This window comes from Mesoplodon densirostris (genome assembly GCF_025265405.1).
Source record: "Mesoplodon densirostris isolate mMesDen1 chromosome Y unlocalized genomic scaffold, mMesDen1 primary haplotype SUPER_Y_unloc_1, whole genome shotgun sequence".
NCBI classification, from domain to species: domain Eukaryota; kingdom Metazoa; phylum Chordata; class Mammalia; order Artiodactyla; family Ziphiidae; genus Mesoplodon; species Mesoplodon densirostris.
The window spans coordinates 2,875,972-2,899,600 of record NW_026778236.1 but is presented as its reverse complement, the minus strand read 5'-3'; the positions used below and the strand labels follow the sequence as shown (position 1 = coordinate 2,899,600).

Sequence of the window (23,629 nt, the reverse complement as noted above, 5' to 3'; positions counted from 1 at the left end):
CTTCTTAAAAAGAATACTGTTCTTTCCCAGCTCTGTACTGGGATCATGTTGACTTGCTGCTCACTTTGTACCTGCTTACCCAGACTACGTATCCCTGCTGATCTTCATGTAAAATATCTGTATGTCACTTTGATGTGATATACTGTCCTTTCTCTTCAAAATGGATGTAACCATGCCTTTGACTTCTAACAGGTAGAACAGTCCTCAGAACTTTCTGAGTCTGTCTCCTGAGTTATAATCCTCAGTTTGGCTCAAATAATACTCTCCTTCCCCTTAACTTCATTTTTGCTGTTCCCTTAAAAGGATATTGCAGATTTCTGTACTAGTTTTGCAGATTCCAATTTGGCTTAAAGTTTTTACACTCAAGTTTCTTCCCAAATTTTAAGCATTACTAATTAAATGTCACCTGAGGTCACTGACAAAAAACCCTTAACCCTCCAGATAACTCTATACTTATGAGTATATTACGAAACCCTTTGTGTTACATCAAGCACACCAAAATAAAGTTGAAATCAGTATTACTTAAAATGTTTCCCAATGTTTTAAAATCTAGGGGTACTAACTTTCACTAAGATATATATACTCAGAAAAGTTAACTGGTTCCACTTACGTTTAGTGGAAAATTGGTTTTATAACCATTATTCCCACGTTGGTCATCTGCCACTTGAATATGGATCAGAAAATAGATACTTAACCTCAAGATTTCTTAAACTCTTTACAGTCACATGTCTACATTTTCCTCTCATCTATACTATTGCTTTAAAGGGATAAAGACACATCGACTTTCACTAATAATGCAAGCATTGTTTCTCAGCCTTTCTGGAGACTTCTCCAACCTTCTACACGCTTAAGCTTTCAAAAAAAGGAACATGTAATTTCTTTAGCCTAACTGGAAAACAGTCACAGCTTGCGATGGAGAAATAACACATTGCTTAATTTTGAATACATTCATGTACAAAGGAAAAGTTTAGGCAAACAGCACAATTCACCCTCCAAACAAAAGTTTTATGCTTGTTTAACTCAGCAGTGTAATTAACAAGACATATTTCACGAAATTTTTTTACTCTGAAAATTTTGAACATTTGAAACACGACTTCTACTTTTCAATTAACATTAACAACATGAAAGTCCTCTGAATAATTCCATGTTTTCACTTTGTCTGAAAATTCCTAGAGGAAAAGTTAATATATGCCTCTTCCCCACAAACCAACATTTTTCTTTTAGTAGTATTCAAGCATCAATTAAGGAAAACAACTTAAACTTTTCCTTTGTAACGAACATTTGGTGCATAACTGAGTGTTATTTTTAATATCTGCTTCGGCCCTCTCTTTCAGATTGGCTTCCCGCATAACCTCGTCTGGAAGCCCCACAAACTGAGCTACTGTATGGGTCACGGGGAGCAAGGTACTCCCTATTGACAGAGGGTGGAAACCCTCATTGTTCCTGTCTTCTACGCTTTCGACCACTTGAATAAGTATTACTTTGCCTGCTGGAGTAACCTTCCGGACCTCCTCCATATCCATCTCTCATATTGCTATCACAGCGACTGCTTCCACCGTAAGTCACAGGGGCCCTTCGTGCTGCTGGTGCACCACGGGAGTCACATGGGAAGTTACTGATTGATAAACAAACGCTAAAATTACAGATTTTTCTGGTATCGTATCACATGAGTTAAAGTGCTAAATATTTGAAAAGATAAGCTTCATCTCTCTCTGCTATGAAAATATAAACTATGTAGCAACGGTGCAGGGCTTCTACATTTATTTAAAAGAGCGAGCAATATTTTTCAGCCTAAGTAGTTTCTTTGAAAGTAAAAGCCCCTATTTTAGCATTTTTAAATAATCAGTAGAGTGGCAACTTTTAACAAGATTTAGTGGGGCTTCCCTGGTGGCGCAGTGGTTGACAGTCCGACTGCCGATGCAGGGGACACGGGTTCGTGCCCCGGTCCAGGAGGATCCCACATGCCGGGGAGCGGTTGGGACCGTGGGCCATGGCCTCTGGGACTCCGCGTCAGGAGCCTGTGCTCCGCAACGGGAGGGGCCACGATGGTGAGAGGCCCGTGTACCGCACACAAAATAAAAATAAAAAATAATAATCATGTTAAAATTGGTTTTCTGTAATGAGAAAAAAAGATGAGGCTGCCCATTTACCCTTCATAGCATTTTATTTTAAGTGAGCTATTAACAAAACAATTCAAAGGTCTTTAACTTATCTAAAGGGACATGCTAAACATACTTTTACCCTTGAGGAACTGAAGTAAAAGTAGAGTAAACAACGATCTGGTTAAGTCTAATTCTATGATTTACAAGTTGTAACTGGACTCTTACCGTAACTCCCATATGAATCCCTGTAAAAGCTTCCACTTCAATATTCAGAATAATCTCTATCACGATTTCCACCATAGCCATCACGGTCACTGAATTTAAAAGAATGTCATAAATTATGTCATCAATTTAAATTATGTGTCACAATAACATAATTTAAACGAATGTTTTTATTTGATATAAACACAAAATTTTATATTACCTATGTCCTCTAGAGGGATGATCAGTCCGAGAATTTGAATGTCCGTAATAACTGTGTGCATAGCGTCTACGTGGTGGAGTATAATCCTTGCTGGCTCAGGAGTGTGGATAATCTCTCCTTGAATAACTGAAATAAAGCAGCTAAAATTTTAAATGCAACTTATCATATCCAGAATATTTAAGAACTCAAGACAGCAAAAAGACAAAAAATTTTAAATGGGCAAAGGACTTGAATATACTTTTGTTTAAAGAAGATATACAATGAGCAACAAGGACATGAAAACCTGCTCAACATATTTATTAGGGAAATGAAATTCAAACCCAAAATGAAATATCTACTTTGCACGTATCACACTGGCTATAATTAAAAATAGACAAATAGAATATATCAAGTGTTGGTGCAGAGGCAGAGAAACAAACCAAGTATATGTGCATGGCAGAAATGTAAAATAGTACAGGCTCTGTGGCAAAGATTAGCAGTTTCTTAAAAAATTAAAGAATTCCTATATGTCCCAGGAATTCCACTCCTTAAGTATATATACACTCAAAAAGAATTGAAAACAGGTACCCAAATGCTTGTACCGGAGTATTCATGACAGCACAATGATGGGAATAACTCACACAGATGGATAAACAAACCATGTTAACCACACATATAATGGAATATTTAGTCAGCCAAAAAAACAAAAAGGTCTGAAGTACTGATTGACGCTACAGCATGAATGATCCTTGAAAATATTTATGCTAAGGGAAAGCTGGATAATAAAGGTCACATATTGTTTGCTTCCATTAGTATGATATATTCAGGATTAGATAAATTCATAGATAAGGACACAGGTGGGTACCTACCAGGGACAAGGGGGCAGAAATTGGGTGTGACTGCTTATTAATTTTATTTTGGGGTAATGAAATGTTTTGGAACTGAACAGAGCTGGTGGTTGCATAACACTGTTAAGTGTGCTAAATGTTACTGAATTGTTCACTTTTAAATGTTCAATTTTGTGTTAGGTAAATTTCAACAAGAACAACAAAACTAACCATGACTTAATTCATATACTGTGCTTTCTATTACCTATCTTTAGTAGCATAACCACCATCTCTGTGACATATAGCCAACTCTCCGAAAAGAGACTGGCTCTCTATGAGCAGGACCTCCATAATTTTGTCTTCCATGTGATACTGAACCTTTAATTTAAAAATGCTTATGTAAGTATCTCAAAATTGACAGTAATGTTTCAAAGAAAAATCCAAAAGACTGATAGCCTTCCACTCTCTAAAATCATTTTAAAAAACTACTCCTTCTAAAATTCCATTTATGCACATTTTCGTTTCCCTTTCAATGTTACCACTGAACATTGTATTTTCTGACATCTCCTGTTCCCCATACATTTTGCATACCCTTTAAATTACCAGCAGTAGGGAACACTTCTCAAACTTGGAGCAAAACATTAATTTTTGGTAACTACTGTCACATATTCAATCACCAAGTGGTTGGCTCTCTCCTTTAAGTGCACAACCTTAATTATTGACCTTGTATGATGATAGCAGTAGTGACTTCTCTTGTTTATTAGCAATAAAGGGCTCATTTGAAAAACACTGTACCGCTTCCAAAATATGAAACTATCTCCCATAAATAATGTTCTCTTCATGTGTTAATTCTTATTCCTCATTCCTGGAGGTCAGTAGGACCTTGTTTGTTCTCTTCTCTTGTTTGTTCCCTAGGCTAACCATCTAATAATGGAAAGGGTAGGCTTCTTAGCTTCTGTTGTGTTTTGAAGTCAATATCGTGCTACATTTGGCTTCATTCATCGTCTACACGTAAAATGGCAATTTGATAATGGCTGTTTCAAGTCTGTACCATATTAAGGATCAGAAAACAGTGCTAAAAAAGTTAAGAGCACAAACTACAGTTCATATGGCAAGTTTCAATTATTGTTTATAATAATTAATAAAACCAGGTAGCCAATATACATAGCTAAACTAGTCTACAGACCAGAACATTCTCTCACAGGACATAGTTTTCATGAAAATTCTGATACTGAAGCTATGTGATAAAGAAGCCTACTAACCAAAAAGTGTTAGCAGCAACTTAAATTAAGAGGAATTCTATAGCAAACATGGACTTACAAGCAATGTTTTCCCCACAGCAGTGCTAATCACCTATTACATCTATAATCAAAAACTGAGAAATTATTTCCCAACCACAAATCAATAAATAAATTAGTGATTGGTTAACATGTTCATATACTTCTCACTTTCCATTCTGCTTAAACATTCTGTTTAAAAATAGCTCACTTTCATTAATCAGAAACAACTGTCTCTGCATTATATAGCATTTACCTTGTCTTCCCACCCCACTGCTGCTTCGTCTCTGAGCACATCTCTTAGGAGGAGGACCTCCACTTCTCGAAGATTGTCCTCTTTTAACTGGAAAGGCTCCCCTGGAAGAACTCGCGTTGGGACTAGGAGTATGCCCACCACGACCTGTGTTTAAATGAAATCTTTTTAGTTAAGTAGAATCAACATTTTTTCATTGGGCTAGTTTCACTTATTGTTATAAATTTTCACTCAACAATTACTCCAGTCTTCAGCTTTCCTATCTGTCTAAACCAATATGATTGTTTCCTCATATGACACATAAGTTAGTAGAGTTCAAAGACTTACCGTAAAAGTCAGTTTGGAAAATCGAGGAAAAAGCTAAAGAACCACTGGTATGAAAGCGGTTTGGGGAGAAGAGAGAGAGTACAGGAAAACCTGGATAAATTAAATGTAAAACTGAATTGTTCATCATTTTAGGAGGAAGATGGTAAGTTATTAGTTATATAATTCTGGTGTCAAGGAAGCTTTTAAAAAACACAACATCCTAGGTATAAATCAAAACATTAAAAAGAAAAAAAGATGAATAAAAAATGCATTACCTAAAAGTTAAGTATATACATACAAATAACTCCCTTTGCAGGAGAATATCTGCTTATAACTTTACACTTGGTCCAGTATCCCTAGTTCTGCATCCATGGATTCAACCAACCTTGGATCATGCAGTGATCTTATATGTAGTTATTGAAAAAAAAATCTGCTTGTAAGTTGATCAACAGTTCAAGCCTGTGTTATTCACAGATCAACTCTTAATGTTAATTTCTCAGTGAAAGGGGCTACGTTCTGTTCAATTTTAATAGTATTTAAGAAATGCACACTAAATACTGAAAATTTATGTGTTACCTTTCTAACCAGAAAGATGTTTAGGTATATTCCAATTCCCCTGTATTGCCACAGGCAAGAAAAAAATGAGTATTCTTACACATGGCAGAATATGAACTGGTCAACTTTTCTCAAGATCAAGATAGCGGGAAAAGAACAAAACTGTGTTATCTTAAAATGGGCACACCCTTTAACTGAACTTTCCAAAAACATTTCCTAAAATTCACACATGTAATTATCACAAAAAGAAACTAAATGTTTTATTTCTGAAGACTGGTTATGGTTAATAGATGAAGCAAAGGTTGTTAAATATATATAGCGGTGGGGGGTGGGGGGTAGGGATGAGCCACAGGGGAGGTAGGGAAGATGGAAGATGTGGAGGTGGGGGAGGGGTGAACAGAGAAAGTCGCGAGAGAATCTCGCAGGAGAAACTCTAAAGAAAACTGCAACAGCAGAATGTGTTCTCTACTTTTTACTGCATACCCTTTCCAGTTGCTTTAATTTAATCAATATAAAGGAGAAGGGCTTCCCAGGTGGCGCAATGGTTGAGAGTACCCCTGCCCATGCAGGGGACGCGGGTTCGTGCCCCGTTCCGGGAGGATCCCACATGCCCCTGAGCTGCTGGGCCCCTGAGCCATAGCCGCTGAGCCTGCGCGTCTGGAGCTTGTGCTCCACAACCGGAGAGGCCACAACGGTGAGATGCCCGCGTACCGTAAAAAAAAAAAAAAAAAAAAAAAGGAAAGGCATTTTGGGGTAATAACGTGAAGCTCCAGGTAATCAGTAGGGAGAGTGCAGGGATTTCTTGATAGATGAAAAATGGGGAGGACCAGATCATGAAGCATTTTGCTTGCTATGCAGATATGCTACTTACTTAATTTTTTTAGTGGAACTGTTAGAATAATCTGAAACAGAAAGATGAATGTCTAGAAGATATAATGCATCTGGTGATTTCATATGATACGAAGTCAGGCAGACAGAAAATAATCTAAACTTCAAAATTTAGTAGTTATATGAAACTGGGTAAGCTACCTAAACTCTTAAATTTACCCAGTCTACGAAAACAAGATGATAAAGAATTATCAGATAGGGTTATTGTGAGGTTAAATGATGTACTGAGCACATACATTGAGCACAACGCCGAAAACATAATTCAGGGTTCAAAACAAAATATTGTAATTACTTTTATATGAAGTGGGAGCCTGAGGTTAATTTGTAATCCTGCCTTTTTTGGAGACTGGTCAAAATCATAAAACTGTTTTGGTTTTTGGTGTTTTTTTTTGCGGTATGACGGCCTCTCACCGTTGTGGCCCCTCCCATTGCAAAGCACAGGCTCCAAAAGCCAGTCTCAGCGGCCATGGCTCACGGGCCTAACCGCTCCGCGGCATGTGGGATCCTCCCGGACCGGGGCACGAACCCGTGTCCCCTGCATCGGCAGCCGGACTCTCAACCACTGGGCCACTAGGGAAGCCCAGACCTGTGGTGTTAATGCTTTGCATTGGTAGTGTCTTAATCGTATATTAACCATTATTGAGCACTTGAGAAAACTATGCAATGAAATGTGTTCATGTAAACACCAGTTGATCAGTTGATGGTGATCAGTTAGTATTTCTTGGGACACTTTCCATAGTCTAGATAGATAACAACTCTATGAATTATACAAAAGCTGATCTTTAAATCGGGCAAAGTTATAACTGTTCCCTAATTTAGGGGTTTTATGGTTTCTACCTAATATGTAGGCCAACCGGCAGCTTCCAAGCAAGTCTACTGGAAGGGACAAGTTCAGTATATAGTAGGAAATCAAAGAATTGTTAGTATTTCAATAATGATTGTTTAATATTTTAACCCTCTGCTTGACAGGAAAGAAACACGAGAGGAAAAACAATTGATATGAAATCTCAGATGGTGTCTGAGAAAATCATCTTATAGAGGTTTGGATATCACTCATTCATGAACAAAATTAAATCTGGATGTTAAGCACGTTTTTCAGTGACTGCAATGCAATTAAAGGACTGTGAGGTTAAGATTACTGTAATTGCTACAGCAGGCGAGTAGCTAGATATGAGCAGAGTAATGGAAGAGGGGCCAGGTGGCAGGAAATCAAGCACCTGGTAAAGAGCAGAGGTCCATGGGCAGACAAAGAAAAACAAGGACCCCTAGACTGACAGGAAACTGCACATTTTCGGTGGTAAGTGTCCTGAAGGCAGACAAAGAGAGATGAGGAAAGACAGGAATCTCCTACTTCCAAATGTAACCTGTTGCTCATTATGCTCTCCTTACAATAAAATTAGCCTTGCAGACAAGCAGCACACACCATGCAGTGAGGCCATGACACTTCTGACTAAGCTAAATAAGGACAAAAATCCCTTCTGGAGCTGCAAAGAAGCAGGGAATGTGACCCCCAAACTCCTGCTTCCCCAATGAGTATGCCACCCCTTCCTCTGTATGCCCCTCATAACCGGCTTGCCAGTGGAACCCAGGGCAGCAGCTCCTCACCTAACTGCCTGCTCTCCCTGAGGGCATATTCTTGCTTAAATAAATCCTCACTTTACTTGCTTAACCGCCTGTCTCATGCCCAACTCTTGGCATGAAGAGCAAGCACCTTCAATTCACTGGGAACCCAATGAGAATTTACACATGAGGAAGAAAGGAACAAACACAGTTCTCTTAAAAACTAGTGGAGAAATACATGTTTTCTGTTAATAGGAAAGACTGGGTTACATAAGAAGCCGTGAAATTGAGAAAAACCATGACTTGCTTTACTGTTCTGGAACCAAACCCACAGTATCCCTGTATTTTGAAGATCACCCAACTGTTAAACACTTAAGAGTTTTATGGGTTTTTCATGAACATGTACTCAGGAAAAAGTAATCGGTTCAGTTTGGGGTTCGAAACTTCGTTTGCTTTACCCTTCGTTTTAAGGATTTGACTCACCAATCTGATATGTTAGATACTAAAAGCAAACCTTTCATGCCCCGTAGGATTTTATGAAATACAGTACTTTAAGGCCAGCCAAGAAAAATTAAACATAAAATGCTGTGGTCATTGAGACATCCTCGCTCCCTCCCTAATATCTGCATTACACATTAACCAGAGTTCCTCAAAGACAGATTGCCTTCCTGATCATAAAGGTCAATTATTTTACCTTCCTCTGACACTTATGCTGCAACTTCTTAAAAAGAATACTGTTCTTTCCCAGCTCTGTACTGGGATCATGTTGACTTGCTGCTCACTTTGTACCTGCTTACCCAGACTACGTATCCCTGCTGATCTTCATGTAAAATATCTGTATGTCACTTTGATGTGATATACTGTCCTTTCTCTTCAAAATGGATGTAACCATGCCTTTGACTTCTAACAGGTAGAACAGTCCTCAGAACTTTCTGAGTCTGTCTCCTGAGTTATAATCCTCAGTTTGGCTCAAATAATACTCTCCTTCCCCTTAACTTCATTTTTGCTGTTCCCTTAAAAGGATATTGCAGATTTCTGTACTAGTTTTGCAGATTCCAATTTGGCTTAAAGTTTTTACACTCAAGTTTCTTCCCAAATTTTAAGCATTACTAATTAAATGTCACCTGAGGTCACTGACAAAAAACCCTTAACCCTCCAGATAACTCTATACTTATGAGTATATTACGAAACCCTTTGTGTTACATCAAGCACACCAAAATAAAGTTGAAATCAGTATTACTTAAAATGTTTCCCAATGTTTTAAAATCTAGGGGTACTAACTTTCACTAAGATATATACTCAGAAAAGTTAACTGGTTCCATTTACAATTAGTGGAAAATTGGTTTTATAACCATTATTCCCACGTTGGTCATCTGCCACTTGAATATGGATCAGAAAATAGATACTTAACCTCAAGATTTCTTAACTCTTTACAGTCACATGTCTAAATTTTCCTTTCATTTATACTATTGCTTTAAAGGGATAAAGACATATAGAATTTCACTAATAATGCAAGCATTGTTTCTCAGCCTTTTTGGAGACTTCTCAAACCTTTTATATGTTTAAGCTTTCAAAGAGGAACATATAATTTCTTTAGCTTAACTGGAAAACAGTCACAGCTTGCGATGGAGAAATAACAGATTGCTTAATTTTGAATACATACATGTACAAAGGAAAAGTTTAGGCAAACAGCACAATTCAACCTCCAAACAAAAGTTTTATGCTTGTTTAACTCAGCAGTATAATTAACAAGACGTATTTCATGAAACTTTATTACTCTGAAAATTTTGAACATTTTAAACACAAATTCTACGTTTCAATTAATATTAACAAATATGCAAGTACCTTGAATAATTCCATGTTTTCACTTTGCCTGAAAATCCATAGAGGAAAACTTAATATATGCCTCTTTCCCGCAAACCAACATTTTTCTTTTACTAGTATTCAAGCATCAATTAAAGAAAACAACTTAAACTTTTCCTTTGTAAGGAACATTTGGTACATAACTGATTGTTATTTTTAATATCTGCTTCGGCCCTCTCTTTCAGATTGGCTTCCCGCATAACCTCATCTGGAAGCCCCACAACCTGAGCTACTACTGTATGAGAGTCACAGGGAGCAAGGTACTCCCTATTCACGGAGGGTGGAAACCCTCGTTGTTCCTGTCTTCCACGCTCACGACCACTTGAATAAGTATTACTTTGGCTGCTTGAGAAACCTTCCGGACCTCCTCCATATCCATCTCTCGTATTGCTCTCACAGCAACTGCTTCCAGCGTTGTGTCAGCGGGACCCTTCGTGCTGCTGGTGTAACACGGGAGTCAACAGGAAAGTTAATGATTGATAAACAAACTTTACACATTACAAATTTTTCTGGTATCATATAACATGACTTAAAGTGCTAAATATTTGAAAAGATAAGCTTTATCTGTCTCTGCTATGAAAATATAAAGTATGTAGCAACGGTGCAGGGCTTTCACATTTATTTAAAAGAGGGAGCAATATTTTTCAGCCTAAGTAGTTTCTTTGAAAGTAAAAGCCCCTATTTTAGCATTTTTAAATAATCAGTAGAGTGGCAACGTTTAACAAGATTTAGTGGGGCTTCCCTGGTGGCGCAGTAGTTGACAGTCCGCCTGCCAATGCAGGGGACACAGGTTCGTGACCCGGTCCGGGAGGATCCCACATGCCAGGGAGCGGTTGGGACCATGGGCCACGGCCGCTGGGCCTGCGCGTCAGGAGCCTGTGCTCCGCAATAGGAGAGGGCACAACAGTGAGAGGCCCGTATGCTGAAAATAAATAAATAAATAAAATAAGAATACTAATGTTAAAATAATTTTTCGGTAATGAGAAAAAAAGATGAGACGGCCCATTTACCCTTCATAGCATTTTATTTTAAATGAGCTATTAACAAAACAATTCAAAGGTCTTTAACATACAAAAAAGGCTATGCTAATCATAGTTTTACCTTTAAGAAACTGAAGTAAATGTAGAGTAAACAACGATCTGGTTAAGTCTAATTCTATGATTTACAAGTTGTAACTGGACTCTTACCGTAACTCCCATATGAATCCGTGTAAGAGCTTCCACTTCGATATGCAGAATAATCTGTATCAGGATTTCCACCATAGCCAGCACGATCACTAAATATAAAAGAATGATATAAATTATGTCATCAATTTAAATTATGTGTCACGGTCACATAATTTAAAAGAATGTTTTTATTTGATATAAACACAAAATTTTATATTACCTGTATCCTCTAGAGGGATGATCAATCCGAGAACTTGAATGTCCATAATAACCGTGTGCATAGACTCTACGTGGCGGAATATAATCCTTGCTGGCTCGGAAGCTTCGATAATTTCTCCGTGAATAACTTAAATAAAGCAGATAAAGTTTTAAAGGCAACTTATCATATCCAGAATATATAAAGAATTCAGACAGCAAAAAGACAAAAAATTTTAAACGGGCAAAGGACTTGAATATACTTTTGTTCAAAGAAGATATACAATGAGCAACAAGGACATGAAAAGATGATCAACATATTAATTAGAGAAATGAAATTCAAAACCAAAATGGAATATCTACTTTGCACCTCTCAGACTGGCTATAATTAAAAATAAACAAACTGAATATATCAAGTGTTGGTGCAGATGCAGAGAAACAAATCAAGTATATGTGCGTGGCAGAAATGTAAAATACTACCGGCTCTGTGGAACAGATCAGCAGTTCCTTAAAAAATTAAAGAATTACTATATGTCCCAGGAATTCCACTCCTAAGTATATATACACTCAAAAAGAATTGAAAACAGGTACCCAAATGCTTGTACAGGAGTATTCATGACAGCACCATGATGGGAATAACTCACACAGATGGATAAACAAACCATGTTAATCGCACATAAAATGGAATATTTAGTCAGCCAAACAAAAAAACAAGGTCTGAAGTACTGATTCATGCTAGAGCATGAATGATCTTTGAAAACATTTATGCTAAGGGGAAGCTGGATAATAAAGGTCACATATTGTTTGCTTCCATTAGTATGGTATATTCAGGATTAGATAAATTCATAGATAAGGACACAGGTGGGTACCTACCAGGGACAAGGGGGGAGAAAATGGGAGTGACTGCTTATTAATTTTATTTTGGGGTAATGAAATGTTTTGGAACTGAACAGAGCTGGTGGTTGCATAACACTGTTAAGTGTACTAAATGTTACTGACTTGTTCACTTTTAAAGGTTCAATTTTGTGTTAGGTAAATTTCAACAAGAACAACAAAATTAACCATGACTTAATTCATATACTGTGTTTTCTCTTACCTGTCTCTAGTAGCATAACCACCATCTCTTTGTGACATATAGCCAACTCTCCGAAAAGAGACTGGCTCTCTACAAGGAGGACCTCTATAATTTTCTCTTCCATGTGATACTGAACCTTTAATTTAAAAATGCTTATGTAAGTATCTCAAAATTGACAGTAATGTTTCAAAGAAAAATCCCAAAGTCTGATATCCTTCCACTCTCCAAAATCATTTAAAAAAACTACTCCTTCTAAAATTCCATTTATGCACATTTTCGTTTCCCTTTCAATGTTACCATTGAACATTGTATTTTCTGACATCTCCCGTTCCCCATACATTTGGCATAACCTTTAAATTACCAGCAGTAGGGAACACTTCTCAAACTTGGAGCAAAACATTAATTTTTGGTAACTACTGTCACATATTCAATCACCAAGTGGTTGGCTCTCTCCTTTAAGTGTACAACCTTAATTATTGACCTTGTATGATGATAGCAGTAGTGACTTCTCTTGTTTATTAGCAATAAAGGGCTCATTTGAAAAACACTGTACCGCTTACAAAATATGAAACTATCTCCCATAAATATCGTTCTCTTCATGTGTTAATTCTTATTCCTCACTCCTGGAGGTCACTAGGACCTTGTTTGTTCTCTTCTCTTGTTTGTTCACTAGGCTAACCATCTAATAATGGAAAGGGTAGGCTTCTTAGCTTCTGTTGTGTTTTGAAGTCAATATCGTGCTACATTTGGCTTCATTCATATTCTACACGTAAAATGGCAATTTGATAATGGCTGTTTCAAGTCTGTACCATATTAAGGATCAGAAAACAGTGCTAAAAAAGTTAAGAGCACAAACTACAGTTCATATGGCAAGTTTCAATTATTGTTTATAATAATTAAATAAAAAAACAGGTAGCCAATATACATAGCTAAACTAGTCTACAGACCAGAACATTCTCTCACAGGACATAGGTTTCAAGAAAATTCTGATTTTTTTATTCTGAAAATTTTGAACATTTTAAACACAAATTCTATATTTCAATTAATATTAACAACTATGCAAGTACTTTGAATAATTCCATGTTTTCACTTTGTCTGAAAATTCATAGAGGAAAAGGTAATATATGCCTCGTCCCCGCAAACCAACGTTTTTCTTTTAGTGGTATTCAAGCATCAATTAAAGAAAAGAACTTAAACTTTTCCTTTGTAAAGAACATTTGGTACATAACTGAGTGTTATTTTTATTTTTATTTTTTTTTCTTTTTGCGGTATGTGGGCCTCTCACTGTTGTGGCCTCTCCCGTTGCGGAGCACAGGCTCCGGATGCGCAGGCCCAGCGGCCATGGCTCACGGGCCCAGCCGCTCCGCGGCATATGGGATCCTCCCAGACCGGGGCACGAACCCGCATCCCCTGCATCAGCAGGCGGACTTTTAACCACTGCGCCACCAGGGAGGCCCGAGTGTCATTTTTAATATCTGCTTCGGCCCTCTCTTTCAGATTGGCTTCCCACATAACCTCATCTGGATGCCCCACAACCTGAGCTACTGTATGAGAGTCACAGGGAGCAAGGTACTCCCTATTCACAGAGGGTGGAAACCCTCATTGTTCCTGTCTTCCACGCTCACAACCACTTGAATAAGTATTGCTTTGGCTGCTTGAGTAACCTTCCGGACCTCCTCCATATACATCTCTAGTATTGCTATCACAGCAACTGATTCCTCCATATGTCAGCGGGACCCTTCGTGCTGCTGGTGCAACACGGTAGTCAACTGGGAAGTTAATGATTGATAAACAAACTTTAAACATTACAAATTTTTCTGGTATCATATAACATGACTCAAAGTGCTAAATATTGGAAAAGATAAGCTTTATCTGTCACTGCTATGAAAATATAAACTATGTAGCAAGGGTGAAGGGCTTTCATATTTATTTAAAAGAGAGAGCAATATTTTTCAGCCTAAGTAGTTTGACAATAAAAGCCAATATTTTAGCATTTTTAAATAATCAGTAGAGTGGCAACGTTTAACAAGATTTAGTGGGGCTTCCCTGGTGGCGCAGTAGTAGACAGTCCGCCTGCCGATGCAGGGGACACGGGTTCGTGACCCGGTCCGGGAGGATCCCACATGCCAGGGAGCGGTTGGGACCATGGGCCATGGCCGCTGGGCCTGCGCGTCAGGAGCCTGTGCTATGCAATGGGAGAGGGCACAACGGTGAGAGGCCCATGTGCTGCAAAAAAATAAATAAATAAAATAATAATACTAATGTTAAAATAGTTTTTCGGTAATGAGAAAAAAAGATGAGACTGCCCATTTACCCTTCATAGCATTTTATTTTAAGTGAGCTATTAACAAAACAATTCAAAGGTCTTTAACTTATAAAAAAGGCTATGCTAATCATAGTTTTACCTTTAAGGAACTGAAGTAAAAGTAGAGTAAACAACGATCTGGTTAAGTCTAATTCTATGATTTACAAGTTGTAACTGGACTCTTACCGTAACTCCCATATGAATCCCTGTAAGAGCTTCCACTTCGATATGCAGAATAATCTGTATCAGGATTTCCACCATAGCCATCACGATCACTAAATTTAAAAGAATGATATAAATTATGTCATCAATTTAAATTATGTGTCACGGTCACATAATTTAAAAGAATGTTTTTATTTGATATAAACACAAAATTTTATATTACCTATATCCTCTAGAGGGATGATCAATCCGAGAACTTGAATGTCCATAATAACCATGTGCATAGACTCTACGTGGCGGAATATAACCCTTGCTGGCTCGGAAGCTTCGATAATTTCTCCGTGAATAACTTAAATAAAGCAGATAAAGGTTTAAAGGCAACTTATCATATCCAGAATATATAAAGAATTCAGACAGCAAAAAGACAAAAAATTTTAAACGGGCAAAGGACTTGAATATACTTTTGTGCAAAGAAGATATACAATGAGCAACAAGGACATGAAAACCTGCTCAACATATTTATTAGAGAAATGAAATTCAAAACCAAAATGGAATATCTACTTTGCACCTCTCAGACTGGCTATAATTAAAAATAAAGAAACTGAATATATCAAGTGTTGGTGCAGATGCAGAGAAACAAATCAAGTATATGTGCGTGGCAGAAATGTAAAATAGTACCGGCTCTATGGAACAGATCAGCAGTTCCTTAAAAAATTAAAGAATTACTATATGTCCCAGGAATTCCACTCCTAAGTATATATACACTCAAAAAGAATTGAAAACAGGTACCCAAATGCTTGTACAGGAGTATTCATGACAGCACCATGATGGGAATAAATCACACAGATTGATGAACAAACCATGTTAATCGCACATAAAATGGAATATTTAGTCAGCCAAAAAAAAAAAAACAAGGTCTGAAGTACTGCTTCATGCTAGAGCATGAATGATCTTTGAAAACATTTATGCTAAGGGAAAGATGGATAATAAAGGTCACATATTGTTTGCTTCCATTAGTATGGTATATTCAGGATTAGATAAATTCATAGATAAGGACACAGGTGGGTACCTACCAGGGACAAGGGGGGAGAAAATGGGAGTGACTGCTTATTAATTTTATTTTGGGGTAATGAAATGTTTTGGAACTGAACAGAGCTGGTGGTTGCATAACACTGTTAAGTGTGCTAAATGTTACTGACTTGTTCACTTTTAAAGGTTCAATTTTGTGTTAGGTAAATTTCAACAAGAACAACAAAATTAACCATGACTTAATTCATATACTGTGTTTTCTCTTACCTGTCTCTAGTAGCATAACCACCATCTCTTTGTGACATATAGCCAACTCTCTGAAAAGAGACTGGCTCTCTACGAGGAGGACCTCCATAATTTTCTCTTCCATGTGATACTGAACCTTTAATTTAAGAATGCTTATGTAAGTATCTCAAAATTGACAGTAATGTTTCAAAGAAAAATCCCAAAGTCTGATATCCTTCCACTCTCCAAAATCATTTAAAAAAACTACTCCTTCTAAAATTCCATTTACGCACATTTTCGTTTCCCTTTCAATGTTACCATTGAACATTGTATTTTCTGACATCTCCCGTTCCCCATACATTTGGCATAACCTTTAAATTACCAGCAGTAGGGAACACTTCTCAAACTTGGAGCAAAACATTAATTTTTGGTAACTACTGTCACATATTCAATCACCAAGTGGTTGGCTCTCTCCTTTAAGTGTACAACCTTAATTATTGACCTTGTATGATGATAGCAACAGTGACTTCTATTGTTTATTAGCAATAAAGGGCTCATTTGAAAAACACTGTACCGCTTCCAAAATATGAAACTATCTCCCATAAGTTAACATTCTCTTCATGTGTTAATTCTTATTCCTCACTCCTGGAGGTCACTATGACCTTGTTTGTTCTCTTCTCTTGTTTGTTCACTAGGCTAACCATCTAATAATGGAAAGGGTAGGTTTCTTAGCTTCTGTTGTATTTTGAAGTCAATATCGTGCTACATTTGGCTTCATTCATATTCTACACGTAAAATGGCAATTTGATAATGGCTGTTTCAAGTCTGTACCATATTAAGGATCAGAAAACAGTTCCAAAAATGTTAAGAGCACAAACTACAGTTCATATGGCAAGTTTCAATTATTGTTTATAATAATTAATAAAACCAGGTAGCCAATATACATAGCTAAACTAGTCTACAGACCAGAACATTCTCTCACAGGACATAGTTTTCATGAAAATTCTGATACTGAAACTATGTGATAAAGAAGCCTACTAACCAAAAAGTGTTAGCAGCAACTTAAATTAAGAGGAATTCTATAGCAAACATGGACTTACAAGCAATGTTTTCCCCACAGCAGTGCTAATCACCTATTACATCTATAATCAAAAACTGAAAAATTATTTCCCAACCACAAATCAATAAATAAATTAGTGATTGTTTAACATGTTCATATACTTCTCACTTTCCATTCTGCTTAAACATTCTGTTTAAAAATAGCTCACTTTCATTAATGAGAAACAACTGTCTCTGCATTATATAGCATTTACCTTGTCTTCCCACCCCACTGCTGCTTCGTCTCTGAGCACATCTCTTAGGAGGAGGACCTCCACTTCTCGAAGATGGTCCTCTTTTAACTGGAAAGGCTCCCCTGGAAGAACTCGCGTTGGGACTAGGAGTATGCCCACCACGACCTGTGTTTAAATGAAATCTTTTTAGTTAAGTAGAATCAACATTTTTTCATTGGGCAAGTTTCACTTATTGTTATAAATTTTCACTCAACAATTACTCCAGTCTTCAGCTTTCCTATCTGTCTAAACCAATATGATTGTTTCCTCATATGACACATAAGTTAGTAGAGTTCAAAGACTTACCGTAAAAGTCAGTTTGGAAAATCTACGAAAAATCTAAAGAACCACTGGTATGAAAGCGGTTTGGGGAGAAGAGAGAGAGTACAGGAAAACCTGGATAAATTAAATGTAAAACTGAATTGTTCATCATTTTAGGAGGAAGATGATAAGTTATTAGTTATATAATTCTGGTGTCAAGGAAGCTTTTGAAAAACACAACATCCTAGGTATAAATCAAAACATTAAAAAGAAAAAAAGATGAATAAAAAATGCATTACCTAAAAGTTAAGTATATACATACAAATAACTCCCTTTGCAGGAGAATATCTGCTTATAACTTTACACTTGGTCCAGTATCCCTAGTTCTGCATCCATGCATTCAACCAACCTTGGGTCATGTAGTGATCTTATATGTAGTTATTGAAAAAAAAAATCTGCTTGTAAGTTGATCAACAGTTCAAGCCTGTGTTATTCACAGATCAACTCTTAATGTTAATTTCTCAGTGAAAAGGGCTACGTTCTGTTCAATTTTAATAGTATTTAAGAAATGCACACTAAATACTGAAAATTTATGTGTTACCTTTCTAACCAGAAAGATGTTTAGGTATATTCCAATTCCCCTGTATTGCCACAGGCAAGAAAAAAATGAGTATTCTTACACATGGCAGAATATGAACTGGTCAACTTTTCTCAAGGTCAAGATAGTGGGAAAAGAGCAAAACTGTGTTATCTTAAAATGGGTTACCCTTTAACTGAACTTTCCAAAAACATTTCCTAAAATTCACACATGTAATTATCACAAAAAGAAACTAAATGTTTTATTTCTGAAGACTGGTTATGGTTAATAGATGAATCAAAGGTTGTTAAATATATGCAAGTTTTTGAAATGCAAAGTGCTTTTCCTCCTTTTCTTACTAAGTAGAAAACTTCTCTGAAAAAATCCAAAAAAAGGCATTTTCAACGACTTTCTCCTCTAATACACACACACAAAGAAAACATACATATGTCTGAAGCAGAGCTTTTTACTCTTTTCCTGGATCAAAGACACCTTTTAGAATCTAAAGCTCTATTTATTTCCCTCAGGTATTTTCCCAAATGCATACCAGAGACCCAGGTAGAAAAGCCTCATATCAAAATGACAATGGAGATTTGCTTAGATGTCTGAACACATATACTTCAGACAAATACTGCAAGGTGAAACCTAAAATATGAAGTGTTTAGCCCTGAATTGTGGATATTCTGAGTGACTTTTATTTTCTGTTGTGGAGTTTTCAAGATTCTCTAGGATGTTTATGATGCAATAAGGCTACTCTCAGAATAAAATTAACCAATGTATTTTTAACAGATTATGAATGAATCATTGATTTAAACTCATATCAAGTTATTGGTCCTAAAGTGAAAAATTCTAATGTATGATCGACAGTAGGAAACTCTGTAGAAAAATCCTCGAAGAAAAGAGGCAATTAGTAATAATGGTAAAAGAGACTGAATTTACTTTAAAATTTATGCTATTCCCCCGTAAGGTGATTAACTTTTTGCACATTACCTAGTTAAGTCATTTTATACCTACAATAATTCTTCACCACTTAGAAATACTTCCGACTATCAATGTGATTCATCATCTGATAGTACTTACACAGTACTTTGCTCATAAAGGATGGAATAAAAACTGAGAGGTTTCTATACAGTTAAACCTACTATTTTTCGGTCCTCTGGTTGCAGCCTTGTATTTGAAAACATTACCCAGGTGTCCTCCAGGTGAGGGATGCTCTCTTGCGCTCCCACTTCCTCCTCTTCCATTTCTTCCTCTTCGATTTCCTCCTCTTCGAATTCTTCCTCTTCCATGTCTCGGATTTCTCAGATGGCCCCTGTTTCTTGCAGGAGGTTGTGGTCTCTGTGTACCACCGCTTTCAAAAGATGGTTTGTTGGCTTGCTCTACCTTAATTGCCTTTCCATCCAAAGACTAAACAGATTAAGTATAACATTAATAACATCGCATCAAATTTATTTACTACGGCTCTAGTTCAAGATCAATATTTTTTCCCCAAAGCAAACATTTTCTTCTGAAATGATGGTGTCCTTCACCATGCCAGATAAATGAGACTTAATTAGTAACTGCCTTTCATTAAGTCATCCAACACAAAGTGTACGTATTGGCAATTAGAGCTCCCTGAAATGTCCTCTGGTATTAAAAGAAGATTAATACCTCTCACTTATCATGAGAGAATATACCCTTTTATTTTCTATAATGGAGAACTAAACTCACTTCCTTTCTCTACTTCTACCATTCAAAGTTTTCAGTGTCCCAAGGGTATATAAAAGTATGCGTGTCATTTAAAAAATAAAATTATTCAGTTATTTATTCAAAATGGTTATTCCTACTCTAATTGTTTTTAGCATTTATTAAATATTAAGGGAAAGAAAATTTTCCAACATGATTGTTCTTCTGTATTTACTTCTAATAATTTGATTTTTTTTTTTAAATAGAGCACTTATTTGGTCCTTAACATTTCTTGCCTTATTCAATTGTTTGAACATGTCCTCCAAGAGTAACTTCTTATAATGGTACTTCATATTCTTATGTTTCAGAAATGCTTACACTTCTTAATCTTCCAACAACTTCCTACATTAACCTTCAATAGATGCCAATGTGATTTTTGATAACATAATTTAAATCATAATATAATTGCTCTAAGTAAAACAACCTAGCTGTTTCATGTTATCCTTGGAAAACGATTTTAAATGCTGAATTCCTACTAAGACTTCTGGTGTATATGGATGGGCCCTGGCCCAATACAAATAGCCTCAACAGCCATGTGCTCCCATGTTAGGGCCTCCTTTTCTGTTTCTGGTTCCAAAATATTTCCCATACACTTATGAATGGCTGCCTCCCTCCCAACATTCAGGATTTAACATTCTTAGATGTATATGTATAGAAATCCACTCCGCTTAAACTCTAATGAAATTACCTACTTTATTTTCCTTAATATTTTTGCATATGAAATTGTATTTAGTTTTACTTATACGTTTCTCATCGTTCACCCTAGAACACAAGTGTCCAAGAAAATAGGTATTTTGTATTACCCACAACCATTAATCAATTGCTAAAGCAATGCCTGGCAATAAAATATCTGTTGAATAAAGAATTGAAGAATAATGTCTACACAGACTACACGTTCTTGTGCTTGAAAACAAACAAATAATGGGGGTCTACTATCCTTCATGACACAAATTTACCTCTGCACCCAAAATAAAATCATGCATGAGTCAAGATCAACTTTTAGGTACTACCATACCTTAAAATATGAAAGTAAAGTAAAAGGGTCAACATGTGCCAAGTGCCTGCAGCATACCAGAAACCAAGCTATAGGACAAAGGGAATTAATGTATGTGTTCCACACTATGAGAACTGAGATGTGCTGGAAGTACTTTTAACAATGAACAATTCACAGGATGATGAATATAAAAAGATATGACCTGCAATATAAAATGGGAAAAATACTACCTACAATATAAAAAAATTCTTTGAGCAAATATGCAATTAAAAGTACAGTTGTAAGGGACAAGTGATTATTTGTAACAGTGACACAAGGAAGAGTGACTCTGAAGTACAAAAAAGTCGAGACTTAAAAATAACAGTACGGGATATTGGGGAGAGCTCTACAGGCTAAAACTCATTTACTTTTACATTTGAATGCTAAAACAGGTTTAAAATATATTGTTAAAGCTCATGTTAATGTCAATCTCCTTCCAACCGGACAATCCAATACTTATGTGACAAAATGGAGAGTGAAGGCTTATATGGCATCATGTTACTTTAAAAAATTAGAAAAAAAAATCTTGAAATAGTAATAAATGGAGAACACAAAATATTATTAAAGTCTCTTACTTTTCCATTCATATCTTGGACAGCATCCTTTGCATCTGCAGGATTCTCAAAAGTAATAAAAGCAAAGCCTCTAGACTTGTTTTTCTTCTGATCCTTCATCAACGTAACTGTAATATACATAAATATTTTTAATTTAAATTTCACATAAAATTGAACGTTTCATATTTTCAAAATAATCAATCCTTTGACACTTTCTCATAAGGCCTCCTTAATTTCATGTTATGGACACAGTGCAGTAACAGCCTCCCGGAAGTTACTTAAAAACAAAACAAAAACCAAAAACAAATAAAGCAAAACAATCCTTTCCATTTTATATCATTTCTAGTATTTTAAAAATCGAGTCAATAATTTCAACCGTTCTACAGCTAGCATATCTCATCCCATTTCATGTCCTATGACGACAGTATGTTTAAAAAGCCCTGGGACTTCCCTGGTGGTCCAGTGGATAAGACTCCACGTTCCCAATGAAGGGGACACGGGTCTGATCCCTCGTCAGGCAACTAAGATCCACATGCTGCATGCCACTGTGCGTGGGCTTGATCCCTGGTCAGGTAAGTAAAACCCAGCATGCTGCAAAGCGTGGCTGGGGTGAAGAAAGAAACGCTGCTTTTTGCCCTACTCAGTAGTAGGGAGCCCCTAAGGTGTACACTTTCCCTCATTGCCCAGTGCTTTCCTAATAAAAAACAGAAACTTAAAAAAAAAGTGCTCATGTGTTACAAACAGAAAAAGCACTTTAACTTAGCTGTTCAATGGTGTGTGTTTAATACACATTTGCTTCGAACATATATATATATGTGTGTATATGTATATATATATATATATATATATAGGTTCTAAAAATTACCTTCCATAATGTGACCATATTTCCCAAATACCACTTCAAGAGAATTTTCATTGGTGTCAGCATGGAGGCCTCCTACGAACAGTTTCCCAGCCTGATCTGCTTCCGCCATTTTTCTGTAAGTAATGAAAAATATATCTTTATACATATAGCAAAAAATAAATTATAAGCAAAAACTATTACACCTGTTTATAACTCAACTGAAGTACCCTATAGCAGTGAAAATATTTGCCGTTTCTTACTTAAAAGAGAGGAAACTTGTAACACAAAGCCAAACAAGCACTGGCATAACAAATGCTCCATTCTTTATAGATATCTTACAAAAACCTGTATGTAAAAACTACATTAGAAGGCAACTGTAAATTATTTTACCTGCAGGGTTCAAGGCTTCTTTTCCAAAACACAACAAAAAAATAAGCAATAATAAATGGTCCTGGATTCTACACATCTAACAGTTAATATGTTTTATGAACTGTGCAGAATATACCTTAAACATATTTTTAAATTGTTCACATCTACTCACATTTTTCTTGTGTATGCATCAAATAATGTTTAAAATATTTTTTTTCCACAAACTTTAAAAGTGGTAAGTCATAAGGGAAAAGGAGGGAGTTACTTCCTTTATTGAGGAAAATGTAAAGTGTGTTTACTTAGATTGAGAGACTTTAAGAAACACTGGTCAAAAGAGAGTACCATTCTTTATATGCCAAATTAAATCAGACGCTTTTTGTCAAGTGAATCAACATTTTGATATTTGATAACTAAAATTACAAGTTTTAAATCATTTAAGTTAAAATAGGTATCTTGCTTGTATTGCTCAGTACCTCTGCTTTCACAAAGAAAACCCGAAGGAAACAAAAAAGAAAAAAAAAAAAAAAACTGCACGAGAGGGTTTCCCTGGTGACGCAGTGGTTGACAGTCCGCCTGCCTATCTAGGGGACACGGTTTCGGCACCGCTCCGGGAGGATCCCACGAGCCGCGGAGCGGCTGGGCCCGTGAGCCATGGCCGCTGGGCCTGCGCGTCTGGAGCCTCTGGGTACCGAGCCCGTGCTCCGCGGTGGGAGGGGCCACAGCAGTGAGAGGCCCGCATACCGC

At 36.6% G+C, this 23,629-nt stretch overlaps 1 pseudogene; it reads right to left on the bottom strand.

Moving 5' to 3' along the window:
• Nucleotides 1–1,305: 1,305 nt before the first annotated feature.
• LOC132482937 (RNA-binding motif protein, X chromosome-like) lies at nucleotides 1,306–22,646 on the bottom strand (annotated as a pseudogene).
• Between the last annotated feature and the right edge of the window lie 983 nt (nucleotides 22,647–23,629).